General features: G+C 34.4%; 1 protein-coding gene, 1 long non-coding RNA gene and 1 other non-coding gene across 8 annotated transcripts in view; 2 read left to right on the forward strand and 1 right to left on the reverse strand.

Moving 5' to 3' along the window:
• The window catches only part of zgc:153372, an 81,378-nt gene extending 70,446 nt beyond the window's left edge, over positions 1-10,932 (forward strand). For 3 of the 6 annotated variants that reach the window (XR_011006359.2, XR_012390580.1, XR_012390581.1), the window contains one exon: positions 10,636-10,932. The gene's annotated coding sequence lies outside the window, so the exon portion shown is untranslated. 6 annotated transcript variants of the gene reach the window in all.
• mir125c (microRNA 125c) lies at positions 2,184-2,268 on the forward strand. Its single transcript, NR_030070.1, has one exon. It is a non-coding gene; the product is annotated as a microRNA 125c (primary transcript).
• On the reverse strand, positions 9,851-22,230 carry LOC141377864 (uncharacterized). The gene is made up of 3 exons (XR_012390909.1): positions 22,102-22,230; positions 12,136-13,319; positions 9,851-11,429 (listed from the first exon to the last, which is right to left on the reverse strand). It is a non-coding gene; the product is annotated as an uncharacterized lncRNA (long non-coding RNA).
• Between the last annotated feature and the right edge of the window lie 783 nt (positions 22,231-23,013).

A 23,013-nucleotide genomic window follows, 5' to 3' on the forward strand; every position in this document is an offset into this window, starting at 1 on the left:
ATTTTCTGATTTGACCACTACACATTTTACTCATCATGAGATCTTGGCTGATAAAAATACCCCTATAAAGTGATTAGATATATGATAAAAAAAAAAAAAAAAAAAAAAAAAAAATAAATAAATATATATATATATATATATATATATATATATATATATATATATATATATATATATATTAATTAGTTTTGTATTTGTCCTATAGAGTAAAATATAACACTAAACCGCACAAGGACTAATAACCTTTGTAAAGCTGGAAATGAATTCACCGCATCCTTAACGTCTAAAGGTGAAGGCGGGGGTCAGCAGTGTCCAGACACTGAGGCAAAGGCTGTAACAGAGTTGATTGATTACAGGCACTAGTTTAGGGCCAGCATTGATTTCATTTGCTTTAAAAGTCCCCCGGCCCTGTAGAGTCTCCAATGTCTGCAGTCTGGAGTCTAAGCGGACTTGGACTTGAATTATGTGTTGCTGTAGAAATCGCTGTGTTCCTAGTGGTGCAGTGGAGATTATATACTGACATTCAGAGCGCTGCGCTCCTCTGAGGATGCCTGCATAGGGCAGGAGTGTTAATGAAACGGGGAATGAACTTATCCACAGGATAGGTTGTTCTGCAAGTCATTATATCGTTACACGCACCCTCTCAGCCTTTCTCAGTGTTTGTGCTATAATGTTAGACGTGCTTAATGATGAATTAGTCATTAGGCATAGACGTATTCATAACATGCTATCAGCACTGGTGTAAATGATTGCCTAACAGTTCATTTCTCAAAGAATATGTCAGCAAATGACCCGGACCAACCGCAGAACAGTTCGTGCGAAAGGTTTATTGCACTCCTCAGTCAATTAAGGTTAGCATCCCCTGAGACGAAATGGGGGTCAGAAGACATTGAGTTCGTTTTTCTTTGGATCTTCAGCTTCACTTTTCTGCCACCAGCCATTTGCCTTGTTCCTGAAGAGAAACGCTCGCCTCACTCATGCGCCGCAGCCTCCTGCCACTGCGGGACAGGGTGATGGATGTCTCCCGCAAGCCAATGGCAGCGAACGTCGGGGCGGGAATAACCTGCGCCTTCCAGTCAGCCCCCCGCCCCCCTCCTAAGACCAGTCTGCGTCTGATTCAGCACCCGGCTCCTCTTCTTCACCTCCAAATCTGATGTTTTTTCTTCTCCTTCAGAGATGGATGGTGGCAGCGATGGCGACTCGTTTGTTCGGAAAGCCAAAGGTAAATTGTGAATGCCGATAATAATCTGCTCATTCCCAAGAGCATCACCTCGGTCCGTTCCCCCCTCGTCCACCTCAAGGGAGGACAGGGGCCAAAGGTATGGGGGGCGGGAGTAGACTGGGGGAGGAGCCGGCAGAGGTGAAGGGAATAACATCACTCTTGTTTTGGCTGGGGTGAGCGACTGATTTGCCACCACAGATGGGAGAGATTTCATTAAGCGCACTGAATAGTGGCAGCAGAGGTAAAAGTGGGGGGTGGGGTTTGCCGTTCGGATGTTTTCCACATCTGTATGTAGTTGCCAACTAGTCGCATGTCCAAAAAACTGAGTGACAGCTTTGTCTTGAGGCGGTTTAGTGTGAGCCCGCAATTGCGTCTGAGTGTCCGATACAGGCTATTTTAAAAAGAACAGACTTCCGATGGGGATTTTTCTGTCTTTTATATTGTCTGATATTTATAACCGCAGTGCAAGGTTACTTTGTCCTACCTGTGTTGTGGACGATACACCTTGCGTCTCTGCTTGGTATCTGCGGGTCTGCCATGACTAAGAGAAGACAACAAAGAGGAAGGACTGACCGTCTGGTTTTGAGATGGAGGTGGGGGGGTGTTTCCTCTCCTTACACAAAGACTGCAGAGCAGAGGGCATTTGTCTATCAAAGTCCAATTCAAAAAAGAGGAAACAAGTTTCACAAGTTGTCATTCAGCTTTTAGTCGTTCCACTACATCATCCTATTGCTTTACTTTCCATCTCGAGCATCTCTTCGTATTTTACTTGCAACATTTTCAGGCTTGCGCAATTAGTAATGACAGACAAAATGTCCTTTCTAATGCTTTATCTCAGGACCGGTGATGCTGAAGGACACAAAGCAGACATGATGCAGCCAGACACAAACTTTTGGCAGTGTAGCAGATGCTGAGTTCAGCTGTGATGGAAGAGAAGCGATAGGCTCAGTTGGTTATGGCTGCTCTCCTCCTGTTCCCTGAGACCCTAACTCGTGAGGTCTTTTTCCAAAATCACGGGTCAGGAGCTTGGGAGACAGGTGGAGGGCTTCAGCAGCTTTGATCAAAAAATATTCAATGAGATTGTTTGACAGTCTGTTTGCCCACTTTATAATTGTATTGTGTTATATATGGGCTTTTCCCACTGTGAATAACCCTGGGTTAGCTTTTAAATCTCAGGTTAATGCTACTTTTAACACTGGGTAAAGCTTTTCACGTATCAATTTTAAAAATCGAGTTCCATTCAGTTTTAGTTCAAAAACAGTATAACAGTATCCTGTGTAAAAATGGACTTCATGAAATGTTGGAATTTTTTGCTTTTTGCCAATATAAATGGCCTCATTGTTTAATTTAATAAACACTCGTGACCTTTAAACTTGCTTTAAGCTTTAAAACACACACACACACACACACACCCAAAAATACAAGCATATACTGTGCTCATCATATATAAGTACACCCCTCACAAATCTCTCATTTTTATTAATAGTTTCTATAGGAAGTTTAATATTATAATATTCGTACATATACATTGGAGTAGTCAGTACTGAAGACAAATTTGGAGCTAATCTAACAAAATAACTTACGATAACAGTCCAAATTTTGTATACCCAAATTTATATATTAGGGGAAAATATTAAATGAAATTTAAAAAAAGAGCAAAATTCAAGAGAAACAAAAACTAAAAGTTGTTCTGTGGCCTAAAGATTATTTTATTAAATATTTATGTTTAATCTGTTTTGTTTAAATACACCAAAATATATTACCCAAATTCACTGAGGAATGGATACAAATATTGGTTTTCAAAATGGGGTGTACTCCATTATGCTGAGCACTATATTATTTAAAAAGAGACCACTTCAAATTTCTCAGATTCTCTGGATTTACTAAGCATGGGATTTAGTTCAATTTGTTTATGTTTTTATTTTATAAAGGTCTTATGTCTTCTAAACTTGCCAACAAAACACTGTCACTTGGAGCATTTCCCCAGAAGATAAAAACAATAAACAACAAAAATATTAATTTTGTTTTCGTTAAAACTTTTAGTGGCTCGGTGGTTAGACCTGTCGCCTCAAAGCAAGAAGTGGTTCTAGTCCCGGCTGGGCCAGATGGCATTTCTGTGTGGAGTTTGTATGTTCTCCCTGTGTTCTTCATTCGGTTTCCCCCACATTCCAAAGACATGCGCTATAGATGAACTGGGAAAGCAAAATTGGCTGTAGTGTGTGAATGCAATGTGTATGGTGTTTCCCAGTAATGGGTTGAATCTGGAAGGCCATCCACTGCGTAAAACATATGCTGGAATAGTTGGTGGTTCATTCTGCTGTGTCAACCCCTGACTAAGCCGAATGACTAAGACTAAGAATGAGTGAATAAATAATTTTAAATAAATAATGTTAAATGCTTTAATTTTTTATAAAAATCAGGGTTATTTCACCAAATATTGATTTCTTATATCTTCTTAAGTATGTGTTCTGAAAAAAAAGGTTTGCTTTTGGTTATTTTATTCAACAACATAACAAAAAGCTCTGAATCAAACCTAGAGTCAAGTTACTAAGCGTAAGGCTAACCTGATATTAAATTAACCTAGTGTTAGAAATGACATGTGAAAAGCCCACAGGCCTTTTCAAGACCTGTATTTAATCTCTGAACTTGATTAGACATAACTTAATTTCACAAACTTCAATCAGCTGGTTTGCAAATTCGGAAATGGCCACTTACACACTTGGCAGCTTAGGTGTCTGGTTATGAAAAAAAAGTTCTCACATACTGTATTATTGCAGTACTACAGTAAAAGTATAATTAAATGCAGCCAAATGTACATGTCCAGTATGTGTAGTTTCGGTAAACCGAGATGTATCTTGTGGCTCTTTCACAAGCACAACTAATGCATTAAAAGGCGTATCAAAAGGAGAATTTACTGGGAATTTAATATGTAGGTAATGCATTTGGTTTGCTTCCTGCTGGGCATATGGTTACTATTACAGTATATTGGCAGAGACAGAGATTGTCGAAAGTGTAGGGAGGGCAAATGCTGTTTTCAATAATTTTTTCGAAGAAGTTCTCTGGCAGATTAATTAAAAGCAGATTGGCTCCTTTATTATGGAATTATCATGGAGGCAAGATGTACAATGGAAATAAAAGGTGGAAAAGGTCAGTATATTCCATTACTGTCTGTGAACAATGAAGAAGGATAAGAAATCTTTTTCTTTTTAATCCGAGAAGCGGGTGGGATTTATTACCATCACTCAAATATTTTCTCGTCGTTATGAGTTTCCAATCAGACTCCAGGATAATTGCTTTGCTTCGAGATGTCATTTCTGGGTTTATGACAGCTGTAAGCGAGTCTTCAAACCATTTATGGATTAATAGCATAATTCTGCAGGCATTTCTAATGCCATTTGGTATGCTTGCCTGCTTCATATTAAATTCATATTAATAATTCTCGATCCCACTACCTGGTTTTCCATTTGCATCAGCCTACATGGATGTGTAATTATAAAGCCACTGACTTAGTAAGATTTTTCTATTAATGAAAGAAAAAAAAAACACACTTCTAGATATATTGTAAGTAATATTTTTCATTACCTCACTCAGACTGACTCGTGCCCCAATTTTGTCATTATTTCAAATCCCTGACTCTCAAACGAGAAAATAGGAGCATCGAAAAATGCAACCTCGACAAAATTGATTGTCCTCTGACGCTAACCATCCAATTAGGTGCAGTATGGCTTTTATATATTTATAAAACTTCACTCCAAGCCGTGGCAGTTTTCCAGCTAATAGGTTGCTCCACTAAGCCCCCAGCAACAGTAGCGTGATAGTCGTCCACCATGAATACAAAACAGCCAGGCATGGCACAGTAAGCCTGAAGCCACTGGACTAGCGGATGCACATCCTCACTAAAAACCGGCTACAGCATGTCTGTCTCTAATCTGGCCAAATGACACATCAAAAAGAGAAGTTGTGTACTTTTTGAGTGGAAACACCTTAGCTGATGGTTTATAGCTGGCTATATTATAAAAACAAGAGTTCTTTTTCTATATAGCGCACAATCTGCAAATCAACATGTACAGTAGAAGAAATTGACAGTAAATTATTATCTTCTCTCAAGATTCTAAAAATTAAGGTACTACGATGTTGGAAAAAAACTGATATGGTAATATTCATTTTTTTTCTGTAATATATATTCTGAAAAAAAAAAAGTTTAAGTTGATAGAGCATTATATCTAAAACCTTTCCCCTCCAAATCTAAAACTCTGTGATAACCGGAGAAACTAAATGGCTCTATTTGTAAATACTTCATTATTTTAAAATGATTGGGAAGATTATGCAAATCATTGCGAAATATAATAAACAAAGTACAAGCATCGATATACACTAAATGGCCATTTCATTAGGTACACCTTACTAGTACAGGGTTGGACCACCTTTTGCCTTCAGAACTGCCTTAATCCTTCGTGGCATAGATTCAACAAGGTACAGGAAATATTCCTCAGAGATTTTGGTCCATATTGACATGATAGCATCACACAATTGCAGCAGATTTGTCAGCTGCACATTTATCTCCCGTTCCACCACATCCCATATGTGCTCTGTTGGATTGAGATCTGGGACTGTGGAGGCCATTTGAGTAGAGTGAACTCATTTTCATGTTTAAGAAACCAGTCTGAGATAATTTGCACTTGAACCGTTGATACAAGGCAGGATGGATCTATGATTTCATGTTGTTAGTGCCAAATTCTGACCCTACCATCCGATTATCGCAGCAAAAATCAAGACTCATCAGATCAGGCAACATTTTTCCAATCTTCTATCTTCCAATTTTAGTGAGCCTGTGAGAACTGTAGCCTCAGTTTGCTGTTCTTAGCTGATAGGCACCTGGTGTGATCTTCTGCTGCTGTAGCCCATCTACTTTAAGGATGGACGTGTTGTGCATTCAGACATGCTCTTCTGCATACCTCGGTTGTAACGAGTGGTTATTTGAGTTAATGATGAATTTCTGCAGTTGGTCAGGTTTACCTAATAAAGTGGCTGGTGAGTGTATACAACAGAACAAAAAATACTTTAAGTCAATTATGGGTAAACTTTGCAATTAATCTAAAAGTCACGTGGTCAACTCTGATCCCCACTTGACAGTGCACATACTGTGATTTAATTCACCAGCATGGACCATGGCACTTTGAGCTAGACTTTATGATAGGGATGGTAAGAGAACAGTGGGATGAAGGGGAAGGTAAGTAAAAGGATAAATAGTAAACAGGTAGGTAGGTTGATCAGGCATCCTACAATGATGCCTAGAGACTTGGAGTGGAGGTACCGTCTCTGTAATATTTTGGTAGAGTGGTTGGACCCTCCGGTTTAACCTAGGAGGGAAGAGAGGGTTATAAAGATTGTTAATGGAAAGCAAGGAAATAGAGGGAGGGAGGGTGGGTTTGATAGAACGAGAAGAACAGTGCTAGAGGGCTGGTCTCCATTAAGTAAGTTTTAGGGAGTAGGTGATTGGTTAAGGAGACAAAGTGAGGTGTGGTTTCACTGCTGAACCTTGGTTAACAAGTTAACTCCATGTAAAATAATTGATGTTTAAAGTCTTAAACAATATCTACAAACTGAATCACCATTGTTAATGGTTTACATTGATTTACCACCCAAAATAGTAATTATATGAGTCATGAATTGAGTGTAATTTCTATAGTGCATAGCTGGCATGATCTTCAGCCAATTGAAGTGATGGACTAAATATGTACTGTACACCCACTGAGGTCAAGGAAGGCCTCGTAGCGACAGATATTGCTTGAGGGCGAAGCTATTGTCTCCATTTGCTAAATGAGAGTCAAATAAGGACACGGCAACTGCTTGCGCTTTTCCATCCAACTTTTCCCTTTTCCTCCATCACACTCACGCGTATTTGCAAGCACACACGTGGGGGGGTAATCAGACTTGGCTGATGTCTGGCTTTTTCAGACACTGCGGCAGGCGTCCAGACAGTCACCTGAAAAAATAAAAAAACGCACTCCATCTTTGAAAGCGCTGCCTTTCGCCATTGCTTTCAGTACTCTGCATATAGATTACAACATTTTCATTTCATTTTCTCATTTCAATTTCTCGAAATGAGGGGCAAATCAATATTTTATGATTTTTTCTCCCCCTCATTTTAACCATGCACTCTCAGTCAGCCATTAGCGCCTGTGTGTTACTCACTTTTAGTGTCGTCATTCGGATAGAGTCTGTAAATGATGCAAATGATATTCCGGCTTCAGGTCTGCTATTGTCCCCCTTCAGCTTTCTCCTTGGCGCCCTCTACTGCATTGCTTTGTAGGGGTTGCCATGGCGACCCAATCCCTGCGCACCCATATTTCAGTACGCAAGCGACGACGAGGTGCACCGTGGAGTTATTTGTATCACCACCAACCAAGGTGACTTTCTCTCAGCACTCTGTTCCCTCGAAAGTCTGCAACCCTCATGCTGGTCAGGCCAGCTTGAGATACTGAGCAGACAGGATATGCACAACCAATATGTGATTTGAATGCATGATATACTGTTATTAAGTTTGTCTGCACTTTCTCAGCGCCTAGAATACATTTTGCTATTATTTTTCGAGTGGAACATATTAAGGGTTTCAATCACAAAAGATATATAGAGGACTTTACAGAACATTAGCTCAAAGTCATATTTGATGTTTTATTTGAAGGATAATGTCATTTTTCTATATGGTAACCGGCTGATTAATCTACAGACATTTACCAGCATTATTATGTGCCTGATTAACATAAGTAATCATTTTAAAGTTAATAATGAGCTTTTTTGCATCTGTATGGACACTACCGTTTGTAATTTGAATGCTTAAAATCCTTTTATTTAGTTTGTCTGGACTTTCTTAGCCACCAGGACACCTTATGGTGTTATTTTTTTGTTCAATTGTTCATATTTTAATGAAATAGAGCCTATAGATTTATAGATATGGACCTATATAGATATAAGACCTATAGATATGGATTTTACAAGACATTAGCACAAGGCTGTATTTGCTGTTTAAGCTGAAGCATGACGTCAGTGCAAAACATGCTTTATATATCATCCGGTCTAGTTAATTATCACAAGTAGGCATGAGTCAATAACCGGTTTCAAGATTTACCACAATTTGGAAAAGTTAAGGTTTTAAAATAGCAAAAAAATTTCTGTTATACCGTTCCTAAGTTATATGTAAGGTTTTTTAAATGTGTTTTTGAAGTTTTGTAAACAAATCTGTGCTTTTGAAACTAATGATGATAGCAGATGTCATTTATTTATTTTAATTATTTAGTTGGACAAGTTTACTTTTCTAAAATATTGTAAATGTTTTCAAAAATCAAATATATTGTGTCTGTTCAATGGGGAAAAATGTTGTTTTTATAAAAAAAAAAAAACTTATTTTAGATAAGTAATCACAACACTGTGATACTGTAAAACCGTGATAGTTTTTATCCAAGGTTATCATACCATCAGAAACTTATACATAATGATGTCTAATCACAAGACATAGTAAATAAAGGATTTTACAGGATATTAGCTCAAAATATGTAAAATATGCTTCATATATCGACCAGGCTGGTTAATCTACAGACAATTAAAAATTTACCAGCATTATTCTGTGCCTGATTAACAGAAGTGATCATTTTAAAAGTTAATAATGAGCTTTTTTGCACAGACACAATGTTTATTGACACTGTTTGTGATTTGAATGCTTGATATCCTATTCTCAGCCACCAGGACACCTTTCGGTGTTATTGTTTTAACTGTTTTTTTGTTCAATTGTATGTATTTAGGATTTCAAATAGAGCCTATAGAGGATTTTACAAGACATTAGCAAGAGGCTGTATTTGCTGTTTTAGCTAAAGCATGACGTCATGTCAGTGTAAAATATGCTTTATATATCATCCAACCCAGGTAATCTACAAGGTTTTTTTAATCATACTAAATAGAGGATTTTACAAGACATTAGCGCAAAGTTGTAGTTGCTGTTTTAGTTGAAGGACTATGTCATATCAGTGTAAAATATGCTTTATATATTAATCAGTCTACAGACATTTAAAAATTTATATATTTAATATATTAATATATATATAATTAACAGAAGTGATTATTTTAAAGTTAATAATGAGGATTTTTAGGACTTTCTCAGCCACCAGGACACATTTTGCTGTTATGGTTTTCCAGTATTTTTGTTCAGTTGTACATATTTAGAATATGTAGCTAAGGCTGTATTTGCTGTTTTGGGTGAAGCATAATGTCATATTAGTGTAAAATAAGCTTTATATATATGGCTGCACGATTAATCAAAAAAGATTTTCTACAATTCAGCCAATTACATTTTCAAAGTCAGAAGAGAAGCGTAAAGGCGGTCTTCACATTGTTTTATATACACTGCTCAGCAATGTGGACACTTCCAAATGGTGTTAAAAGTGTCACATACTGTATTTAAATATAAAGAATAGTTCATTTAAAAATGTCATTTCTGTCTGAATGTAATGGCGTATTCATGGCCATAAAATCACACGTGAGCTGACTGTTTGTTTACTGAGAGGACGTGCCCATGACCGCTGTCTACTTTAGAAAACAGAGTCTGCATAGGCTATGAATAATCAGGATAAACAGGAAGTATGATTTGCATGTATGTTTTTTTTTCTTAAAGTTACGGCAGTTGGCAGCCATGACGTGAGCGCACATCATTTAAAAGATCATTCCGCATTTTAGAGTTATGATCACGACAAGCGCTTGATATGTTTTTTCTTTCATATCGAACACAAAGTGTTGTGCATGAAAATGAACGTTTACTGCATCAGTATATGTACTCTAGTTTAATATAATTGATAAGGGAATCTGATAATGACAAATGTCCGATTTTACCAGTGAAAAAAATGGTTTAATAATGTTATCAATGACAAATTTTTAGAATTTTTAGAATTTACTATTATCATGTGCCTGATTAACAGAAGGGGTCATTATGCAATTTTGTATTTTAAAAGTAATTGCCAACACAATGTGCATGGACGCTATGTGATTTGAAGGTATGATATCCTATTATTAACTTTGTCTGCCTTTTCTAAGCCACCAGGGCACATTTTGCAGACATGTTTTTTTTTTACAATTCAGGAAAACCTCACTATCAAGCTTTAACTTCACAGTAATTGTAGGGGTAATTTCATGGAATGTTTAGCATCATTTTTTTTAAACGGCACATACTGTGCCTCATATGGAAATGTAACCGTTATTTATGGCCGATATGTTGGTTTACCGCAGATGATCCCGAGTGCCAAACTCTAAAACCTTCCCATAAGATGGTAAATGTGTGGTTTCAGCTCAAATTGAAATATGTCTGTTTTTGAAATGATGTATATGTGTGATTGTTCCTGAAACTGTGCTGTGTGTTTCATTTGCAGGCAACCTGGCGGTGTTTAAGTGAAGCTCCTCAGATTTAGCACATCGTCACACAGATGAGCTGAGAGGTCAATGAGTTCCTGGGCTGCCAGAGAGACTGCCAAGTACATCCAGACACACTCTATTAAATGCATTATAAAACTGTTGAAACTCTCCCTGTCTCTTTTCTCCCTCTTCTTCTCTCGCTTTCACTGTTGCATAAAGCTAAATACAAAAGAAATGCACTTTTGTTTCAAGATTCTTTTTGTTTTTTTTACTTTAACCAGTCTTTCATCAATAAAAGAATAAAACAAACGGGATTAACTTTGTTCTCCTGCTCATTTTTTCAAAGAAATTAACTGAGACCTTTCTACACAAATGAGACTGGGAGATTTTAACAAAGTTGTGCTTGCTGTTTTAGTAGGAGGATGATTTTGATTTATTTCAGTAGAAATAGTGAGCCTAAAAAATAAGCAGATTTTTTTCTGGAACTGAGATTTTATTTAAACTTTGACAAATGTTGTTTTCGAACAACCCCATCACATAGACAAAGGTTTAATCCAAATGATTCTCCATTTTGTTTAGTGCAAAGTTGAAGCAGGTGTATTTTTTGCATTGTATTTGGAATTGTATATATATATTACAGGCTATTGGGTAAAGATTTGTAAGAGATTAAGCCTTATATTTAATACAAGATGTGACTTCGACTCTCTTGATTTTTTGTTAGGTGTTGCTGATAATACAACAATAACAAACAGGAAGTTGTTTAACTTTCTTACCTATGCTGCCCGCAAAAGTATATTTCTTAAATGGATATCTGATAAACCACTGACAGTATCAGAATGGCATAAAGTAATATTTGGTCTTACAGTCCTCAGCGTAAGTGAGTACACCCCATTTTGAAAATTAACATTTTTTATCCATTTCTCAGTGATAGGCAATTTGGTGCATTTAAACAAGACAGATAGTATCTTACACACACACACATACATATATATATATATATATATATATATATATATATATATATATATATATATATATATATATATATATATATATATATATATAAATAAATAAATAAATAAATAAATAAATAAATAAATAAATAAATAAATATATATATATATATATATATATATATTTATTTATTTATTTATTTTTATATATATATATATATATATATATATATATATTTATTTATATATATATATATATATATATATATATATATATATATATATATATATATATATATATATATATATATATATATATATGTATGTATGTGTGTGTGTGTGTGTGTGTGTGTGTGTGTACTGCAAATGGCATTTGTGTGAGACTCATCATTTCAGAAAAACTTAAATAAAATCCACCACTAATTTGTGAAATAAACTTCTAATGATGACTAATAAGCTGTATTTCAGCTTCATCTGAGTCTGTCTCTTTCACTATTGCTTACCTAACATAATGCATGATGAGAAGCAGACATGCATAGGCATGGGCCGGTATAAGATTTTGACGGTATGATAACCTTGGATAAAAATATCACGGTTTCACAGTTTCATGGTATTGTGATTACTGCTCTAAAATATATTCATTTTTAATGTCTGAGTAATAAACTACAACTTTTCTCACTTTTAAACACAATATATTTTATTTTAAGAAACATTTATAATATTTTGGAACAGTACAAATGTCGGGCTGAATAATGAAATTGAACTATTGATTTTATTTTTTATTTTAATTTATTTCAAAAACAGATTTAAATTTTAAAACAGTGGTATACCTTGAAAATTGTTATTGTCCCATGGCTAGACATGCACGTGGGAATGATGAGCAGGAAGAAGCAGTTCATTTGGATTTAAAGCCACAGGCTACAAAAACAGCTACAATGTATTCAGACACCAAAATGGGTATAACTGTATAGAGACTATAATAAATTATCTGATGGGTATTTAGAGCTGAAACTTTACAGACACATTCTTGAGACACCGAAGTCTTATCTTACATCCTGTAATAAGGGCAAAATATGTGCCCTTTAAGTTGATAGATATTATTTACATCTTATAAAACAAACTAGATAGATAGATGGATGGATAGATAGATAGATAGATAGATAGATAGACAGACAGACAGACAGACAGACAGACAGACAGACAGACAGACAGACAGACAGACAGACAGACAGACAGACAGACAGACAGACAGACAGACAGACAGATAGATAGATAGATAGATAGATAGATAGATAGATAGATAGATAGATAGATAGATACTTTAAATTATTTTAATTCAAGAATTCACTGAAAAAATGGTTCTTTGGATTTACAAATTTTTTAAAGGTAAACATTTTTAAGGGCTGAATTTAAACAAACAAATGAAGTTGAACATTACTACATTTTATCTGTTTGTTTAAATTCAGGCCATATACATTATTTGTAATCACTTACCTTAAAAAAATATAAGTATATTGTACACTGCCCTGTTCTTTAAACATTAACATCTACAAGCAAATTTATAAATAAATAAATAAATAAAAATCTTATGAACACTGAAAAACAAATCACCCTGTCAGCTGTACCTGCTTGGAATCACAGATGTAAAGATGAGCAAGGACTCCAGATAAACTCATTCATCTGTCCTCTAGCAGTGAGCTGAGGCAGCAAATGAGAGCTGCATCCTAATGGGATGAACTGGGCCACTGCTGTAGGGGTGAAACAGAGCGCCGTGAGCATCCAGACAGAAAGCCAGACACAGACAAAAGCCCTGTGCTTCCTCCAAGTTACCTGCCACAAACACTACCTGCTACACAACCTGACCTTCTCTGCACAAACCCGCCTCTATTGTTCCCCTGTCAAGGGCAACGAAAAGAATAGCTCCATTTTTTCCCGTAAGAGCTTTTTCCACAAGCCCCACTTTGAGCATTAGTGCTTTATTGAGACATCGGCTGAAAATGAATGAGGCAGATTAAAACGAGGAATCGCTTCTTTTGCTCCAGATTTGGCTTAGTAACTGCCACAGGTCTCCAGCATGCTTTATCATATTATCTCGAGTCTCAAATGTCAATTCATTAGTCCGTTTTATTCGTCTGCTTCAGCTACATGCGTCAGATTTACGTCAGGCACAAACCAGACAACTGTGAGATTTAAGCATATGCGGAAGGACATGAGACGGCCAAGTCAAACATTCTTTGAAGTCCAGCATTTGCTGAGATATTAAGCAATCTAAAACACAAGTATAGCTCTGTGTGCTCTGCTCAGCAGCACATAGCAAAGAGAAGTCACACATTTACTCTTTAGCAATGTATGGGACTGAAGAGATACATTATCTGTATTCCCATTGAAAGTAGTCATTGTGACATACTATACAAAATATTGAGATATTGGGTAACAGGTTTATTGTCAATGATAATATTTCAATTGTTGATTTAACAATGTGCAAGCTTACGCTATTGAGTATGTCACTCACTTGGCCAAAAACAAATTCAATACCTTTATAAAGCTTTGAGGCAGTTCATTCCACTGTGGCGACCCCAGATTAATAAATGGACTAAGCCTAAAATAAAATGAATGAATGAATGAAGTTTTTGTATTGTTTACAAATTTGTATAGATAATGGTTGGATCTGAAATTGCCCCCATACCCTTTCAGGAACAGTCCACTGTTTATTGGAAATGGGCTCGTTTTACACATCACCTACAGTTAAACACTTGAGTTTTACCATTTTTTAATCCATTTATCTGATCTCAGTCTGGCGGGAGCACTTTTAGCTTAGCTTAGCTTAGCATAAATCATTGAATCGAATAAGACCATTAGCATTTCCTGTAATAATCCTGTCGCAGGTCATGAGAGTAAATTAACTCTAGTGCTGGGAAACACCCGCATACCATTAGCATGGTCTAATCTGGGTGTTCCTTTAAAAAGCGGGGTGTAACTTTAAAAAGTGCACTATTTGAGGGAACAGCCTTTTGTAGAGGTGTTTGAAACCCATAGTGGATGTTCTGAAGTGCATTCAATCAATCCCAAAAAATGCACCTCAATAACAAGTGTGCAATCGATGTACACTCAACAGCTGCACTCAATGAGAGAATACCCATAAAGCTCTGTAAGAGTTCATGCACCAAATGAATTTCTGCATCTGACCACAAGATGGCATAAACAGCTGAATTCTATCAGTGTAAGTTTCTAAATAAATGATTTAATTAAATTAACATTTGACAGAAATGTTCAAAATCTTTGTTTCATTATTAATAGACAACTTTACATATCACCGGTTTGAAAAGTTGAAAATCTTATCTGTATGAGGGTTTTATTAACCAGTAAAGCACAAACAAAACAGCATCCCTTCAAGTGCACTCAGATCTCAAATTTAAAATGTTTTCATTCATCCTTTAAGTGGACTAAATTCGTGGACTAATGTAAGGACTAATAGTGAATGAGTGTATAGGGGGCTATTTTAGATACACCCAGTCACTGCTTTAAAGGAATCACTGAGAATCACTTATTTAGACAGAAACTTGTCACCAACTTATGATGGGTTTAATGTCAAATACTATTTATCCGTGACAGGCCTAAATCGGCCAAGGTACAAGCTTGAAAAACACAGTAAAAGAAAAATTGTAAATATATACTGTAAAAATGCATATTTTTTTAGTTATATAGAGTTAAAGTCAGAATTATTAGTCCCCTGAATTATTCGCCCTGTTTATTTTTTATTTTTTTTTATATATATGTATGTATGCATTAATACACACACACACACACACACACAAACATATATATACATATATATATATATATATATATATATATATATATATATATATATATATATATATATATATATATATATATATATATATATATATAATGCATTAAATGCAGTAAAACTTTTAAATATTTGACATTTCTTAACCCAAAATGTAATGCAGATGTTGATGCATCATGAAGGTTAAGATTTCAAACACGTTTCCATTTTTCATGCGATATCCCAAAATGAGCATAAATATATGGAGGATGTAAAACATCTTCTGATATTGCTCAAATGTTCATGTTGTTCCTCACCTAATATGTTTTATTTTAGCATCTTTTGACAAACTGAGGTCAGATACCTAAATAAATAAATGTGGAATGTACCAGCTGTACTGCATATTGGAAGGAGTTATGAATGTTTTGAAGCTGGTAGCCTGAGGGCTGGAGAGATGCCTACCTCTCTCCCTTCACAGGCCCCTGTCTAATTATACATTCCACTGAGAGATCTCCACTCAAACCACCCCGATCTGTACATGCACAAATTCATATTTCTCTCCTCTAACTGTAAACCAGCCCAGAAAGAGCTCAATGAGGGGCGGAAAAACGATCAATTAAAATAAGTAAAGCATTAATTCGGCTACAAAACTAAAAGAAATAAATATCAGAAATCATATTTTTTAAACCACTAAAGTATTGAAAATCAAGCTAATGCTCAGAGAATATAAGCGCTATAAAATATAAGCCACAAAGTTGCCAAAACCACATGAGCCGAGGTCCAAACCTCCTCTCCGGGTCCTCAAAGAGAACTTGGCTTTGTACTGTAGGAGGGGAAGCAAACACTGTGTTCCTACCTTCATCAAAAAGCGCTGACGTCGGTGCTGTCACTAAGTGTTTAACACAAAAGACAGCGCATTCACCTCCCGTCTATTTAAAATATCACAGGAAAGCTGAATTAGGCTCATACTGAAGCATTTTCCCCAGAATATACAATGAAATACAATTGAAGTCAGAATTATTTGCCCCCCTGAATTATTAGACCCCTGCCCCCCCCCCCTTTTTTTTATTTGTTCATAAGTTTCTGTTTAACGGAGAGAAGATTTTTTTCAACACATTTCTAAACATAATAGTTTTAATAAATCATTTCTAATAACTTTTCTAATATTTTTTTTATCTTTGCCATGATGACAGTAAATTATATTTGACAAGACATTTTTCAAGACAATTCTATACAGCTTAAAGTGACATTTAAAGGCTTAACTAGGTTAATTAGCCTAACTAGGCAGGTTAGTGTAAATCAGTTATTGTAACCAGAAAAAAATATAGCTTAAAGGGGCTAATAATTTTGACCTTAAAATGGCAGTTAAAAATTAAAAACTGATTTTATTCTAGCCAAAATACAACAAATAAGATTTTCTCCAGAAGAAAAAATATTATCATACATACTGTGAAAATTTCTTTGCTCTGTTAAACATCATTTGGGAAATATTTAAAAAAAAAGAAAAAAAAATCAAAGGGGGGCTAATAATTAGGGCTGTAAATCGATCTAAATATTTAAAAATTAATTGCATGATGGCCATCAGTTAACTAATGATTAATCGCACATTTTATTTGTTCTTACTATAATGTAGCATTTTGGAATTGCATAACTATAAGGGACTTAAGTGCACACCATGCAATGAAATGAAAGTAATTAGTTTCATTCAATTAGTAGGGGGTTTCCACATTTCCACATATATTTTGCTTATTTTTCATACATAGCAATTTAATATTTAAATTTAATATTCAAAATATAACAATTTTTATGAAATTATATGATCAATAAGTCATGAGCACATGTGTTTTGGTATACTTATTAAAACAAGTTAACCATGTAGTTTTTAGGTTATAAGATTCAATTGCTGTTTTAAAGGGATAGTTCACTGTTTACTTGCCCTTAGATTGGTTCCAAACCTTTATAAGTTTTGTATAAGTTAAACACAAAATAAGATTTTTAGGAGAAAACATGTAACCATTGACTTCATTGTAGGTAAGGCAAATAGTACTATGGGTCAATTTTTATTTTTTTTCTTCAAAATATCATCTTTTGTGTTTAACAGAATAAAGAAACTCATAAAGGCTTGATGTGAAGGGTAGGTAGAGGATGACAGATTTTTACATTTTTGGGTGAACTGTCTCTTTAAGTCAGTTTAATTGATTTGAATATTACTATTGATATTATATCACCATTGGGTGTGAAAAAAAAAACACTTTTACAGTAAAATGATCTATGATTTATCTATTAATCAAATGATTTTCATCTAAAAGTGAATGTTAATGCAAGTAAAATAAATGTATTGAGTTTGACAGTTTTTCAGAGTAATATTTGTTGTTTTGTTAGAAATAAACATTTAGATTTCCTAAATTAAGGGTTAATTGTATTAAATTAGATTATTTATTCCTACATAATTTACACAATGATATATTTAAAATGTCTGTACTGAAAATTATAAATTTATTTAGGTGTGGTTCATGTATAATTTGATGTTTCAAAGAGTTTCTTGATTTTTTTTAATGAACAAAACAAACCAAATGCAGCAATGGTAAAACAGTATGGTAAAAACATTCAAACTTTTCAAAAATTTGATATGTTTTTACATTCATTCAGATATAGATGGTAAAGTTTATAAATAAATCATTTATTCATTCATTTTCTTGTCGGCTTAGTCCCTTTATTAGGCCGGAGTCGCCACAGCTGAATGAACCGCCAACTTATCCAGCACGTTTTTACATGCATTACCAGGAACATTCATTAAAATGTTGAATATCACACACACACACACACACACACACACACACACACACACACACACACACACACACAAACAAACACAAACTGAAAGATGGACTGCAGTATTGCTGACAACTCGTCTCTGAGCGTCACAAATACAACTGTCTCAGTTTGGGGGTTTATGCTTTTTCCTCATTCCTCTTTCTGAATGAATAGACTGATGTTGAAAAACAGAAGAAAAGAAGAAACGCAGAAGGGTGCACAAAAGTCTAACTATGTTGTCAGTGTATTTATATATTTATACCAAACTGAAATCATTCATTCATTCATTTTCTTGTCGGTTTAGTCCCTTTATTAATCCGGGGTCGCCACAGCGAGATGAACCGCCAACTTATCCAGCACATTTTTACGCAGCGGATGCCCTTCCAGCCTCAACCCATCCAAACTGAAATCATTAAATAATAATAAGGAAACATATAGATGAAAACATAAAGATGCTAGACAATCTAAAATAACTACTTGAAATTTACTTCCCAACATGCTAAAATATTCAAATAAATCAGATTTCCTCAAATCCTATGTGACATAAACAGCTGAAATGCTTTTTTTATTGCCATATTTTCTGTATATGACGAGGAGCTAATGTAAAGTTATATGCTGCCATCTAGTGGTTGAAGTTTGCCAGGCTCTTGATTTTTTTACGTCAAAGCAGACTTGGATGCTGGAAATCATCTTTTACACCCTTAATTAACTTTGATTTACAAAATAATGGCTGACATTATAAATACAGTTTAGTATTTCTATTTAATTAAATATTTTGTTTATTATTATCATACAGTACTAAATATCATTCAACTATACTGTATTATATTACATTTAAATGAGTGGTTTTTAAGGATTTAACGGACTCAGTATAGGTTGAAAAATGATAAAATTATGTCAACATAACTTAAAAGCACACGTTTCAATGAATAATAGTAACTTAAAATTAGGCATGGGACGATAACCGTTTTCAAGGTATACTGCGGTTTGGAAAAATCAAGGTTTTAATACTGCCAAAATATACCGTCCCTAAGGCATGGGCAATGCTAGGCCTATTTTAGGGCTTTAGCCCTGTTATATTTCAACTCAGCCCCCCTAAAACATTTGCATATAGCTCATAAACTATATACTAAATCATTGCCTCACTTCTCTTTAAATTTGATATTAAAACAGTGGCAGAATTCGGCTCCTCCCCATCTTTTGTTTTCATTTGATCAGCAAACCACAGATATTATATTAATAAAATATCTGCTTATTTGCAGTTCTTTGATATAGATAACCTTGTATCACCTGTATCTCAATGTCATGGAGGAGCAGTCAGGTTTTCTCTGCTTTCACCTCATCACCACAGCTGTTTCCTCCAGCGAAAAATGTAACTCTTAAAGAACAATTCGCTATTATTTCAAAATGAACTACCAATATTAAACACTTTACCGTTTGTGTGGCATTTATTATACCATACAGTAGAAAACAAAACAAAAAAAAACTGCGGTCACACTTTATTTTGATGGTCCGGTTGTTAAATTTAAGTTATATTGCATCTACTTGCCAACTAATTCTCATTAGATTATAAGTAGACTGTAAGGTTGTGGTTAGGGTTAGTGTAATTTGACATGTACTTGCAAAGTTTTTTATAGTCAGTTAAATGTCTATTGAATGTCTGTCTCAACAGACATTAAGCAGATAGTCTACTAATACTCAAATAGACCATCAAAATAAAGTGTTACCAAAAATACACTTGAATATAGAAAGTGCTTTTCACTACAGTAAGCAGGTGGGTTAAGTCTATTTGGCTTAGTCAGAACACAAATGGCTATGCCTGTCTATGTAATACAGTGGAATATTAGTATACAACCCTACCATATTAAACAAACATTCATTCATTCGTTTTCTTGTCGGCTTAGTCCCTTTATTAATCCAGGGTCACCACAGTGGAATGAACCGCCAACTTATCCAGCACGTTTTCACAGTGGATGCCCTTCTAGCCGCAACCCATCTCTGGGAAACATCCACACACACACACTTTAGCCTACTATCCAATTCACCTGTACTGCATGTCTTTGGACTATGGGGGAAACCGGAGCACCCAGAGAAAACCCACGCGAATGCAGGGAGAACATGCTAACTCCACACAGAAACGCCAACTGAGCCAAGGTTTGAACCAGCGACCCAGCAACCTTCTCACCGAGAGGCAGCAGCACTACCTACTGCGCCACTGTGTCGCCATTAAACAAACATTTTAAGTGTAAAATGTTAAATATTCGGCTTAATATATATATATATATATATATATATATATATATATATATATATATATATATATATATATATATATATATATATATACACTGCCCTAAGGTATGTGTAAGATTTTTGTTCACTTTTTTTTTTTTTAGAACAGTTTCTCCAGCAGTAAAAAATATCCAAAGATGCTGTTTTAAATTGTAAAATAAATTGTGTTTTTTGAAACTAATGAAGACAGCAGAAGTCAATGATTCATTGTAATTATATAGCCTGACATGTTTACTGCTCCAAAATATAAATCTTTCAAATTTTTTAAAATCATAAATCTTTCAAATAGAACATATTGTTTTCAAAGAGTAAAAGTTTTTGTTTTTTACCCAGACATTTAAAAAGGATATATTTTAGAGCAGTGAGCACAATACAGTGAAAGCGTGATATTTTTATCCAAGGTTATCATACCGTCAGAAACTTACACTGGCCTATGCCAACTTTAAATACTGTTTACAGGTTTGTAAAACTACAAGTTGATAATTGATAAATCTGAGTTGATGTTACTTGAAAATGTAAATTGAGAACAAGTCTAATAGGACAAACAAAAATAAAATGAGTTTGAAATACTCAAAAGGCTCATGCAGGTAGCTCAATTTAGCAAAACATACACAGTATTTTTAACAGTGTCATTATAACAACAAATACAAATGTACTGTTTTATTTTATTGAATTTGGACTATTATAATAAAACAGAAATTATTTTCTTCTTAGACTGTGGTTAGTTCCCTGTGTGACCGTTACTAACAGACCAATATTGACCCTAAATATATTTATTTCTCAGTCCTCAAGGGTCACTCATTTGAACCCAATCTATACTATGTAGGGTCTTTTGTTTTCAATCATTTAGTGGTTAAGGTGAAGGACAGTGAGTACCAGTGAGGGTTTAAATCCCAATGGTGGATGGTGGATCTATTGAAATTAGCATATTTAAATTCCATCTTGTTTGCTTGAAGGGTTTGTAATTGAGGTCAAAGCAACTGTGCTGCAGGCCCTCGCATGTGCACATTTCCAGGCAGTATGTTGGCTGACATGGCTGTACAGGAATATCCCAAGCTCACAAGTATATAATTAAGTTATTTGAGATAAACATATTCATATTTCAGCCTCCAAGCTCACTGGAAAAAGTTTTAAGAAACGGCAAAGCACTAGTGGTCGGCAAAAAACGAATGATGCTTCATACAGGGACCTTCACGAAAGCTAATTTCAAGCTAAAATACAAAAAAAAAAAAAAAAAAAAAAAAAACATTTTAGCCATAAATAAAACATTTAGCACATACATTTTAATCCATCAAGTCTACACACACACACACGCACACACACGCACACACAACCCAAGGTTTTAGAACAGTGAGGTTGTCAATGTATCTTTGCAATGATTTTACTATAGTATCTACAGCACAACTTTTCGTTATAAATATCATATTCTATTTAATAGAAACTCAATAACACCGATTTAATCACGATAATAACCAGGTAGGCCTGGCTAAATATTCTAAACGCTTCACCAAATTTACCTTATGTAAATAAGTACGCGAAGTAACACAATACAGCGTTCTTGAGTAACGTTGAATGGAAACTGCCTGAGGGGGGATTTTAAGTTTCAGATTTAAAACAAATATTTTGCTGCTTACCTGTAGTGACGTTATAAGTCTGCAAGATTTAAGTATCCATTTTTATCGCATTTCTGTAAATTAGCTGTAAAGAATCAAGTGGCAGAATTTTTTTGTTGGTCTTCTCTTCTTGAGCACCGCTGTAGCCCCCTGCAGGTAAAGTCTGTAACTACAGAATTATTAATATATAATATAATATAATATAATATAATATAATATAATATAATATAATATAATATAATATAATATAATACAATACACTATAATATAATATAATATAATATAATATAATATAATATAATATAATATAATATAATATAATATAATATTTGGGTTGCAGGTGGAAAGGCATCCACTGCATAAAACATATGCTGGATAAATTGGCGGTTCATTCCGCTGTGGTGACCCCAGATTAATAAAGGGATTAAGCCGAAAAGAAAATGAATGAATAATATAATATAATATAATATAATATAATATAATATAATATACAGTTTATTTATTTGTTCAGTTTTATCATCATCATTTTGTTTCAATTTTGAAGCTGTTTTATGGGATATCAGTAACAAAGAATTATTACTATATATTACAATTTAAATTGCAAACTATTTAATGTTTTATTGCATTAAATTATCCTAATGTGATATATATTTAGCTGTTGTCCATACTATATTCAATGTTATGAACAAATGTATTGCAGGTAAAAAAAAATGAACAAATGGTTGTTGCATTAATATACTATTGACAAAAACTTCACTTCATAATTTGAATGCAAAATATAACCACAACTGTCCATTTTTAGTAATTAGCTCACATTAATTATCAAAACATCTTAAGTAAAAAAAAAGATATTAGCGAGAAAAAACACCATTACTACTACTGCGACTACAAGTAATATTATAAATTGTGATAAATACATAGAGTAAATGTTTG

The sequence above is a fragment of the Danio rerio genome, chromosome 15, assembly GCF_049306965.1.
Source record: "Danio rerio strain Tuebingen ecotype United States chromosome 15, GRCz12tu, whole genome shotgun sequence".
NCBI classification, from domain to species: Eukaryota; Metazoa; Chordata; class Actinopteri; order Cypriniformes; family Danionidae; genus Danio; species Danio rerio.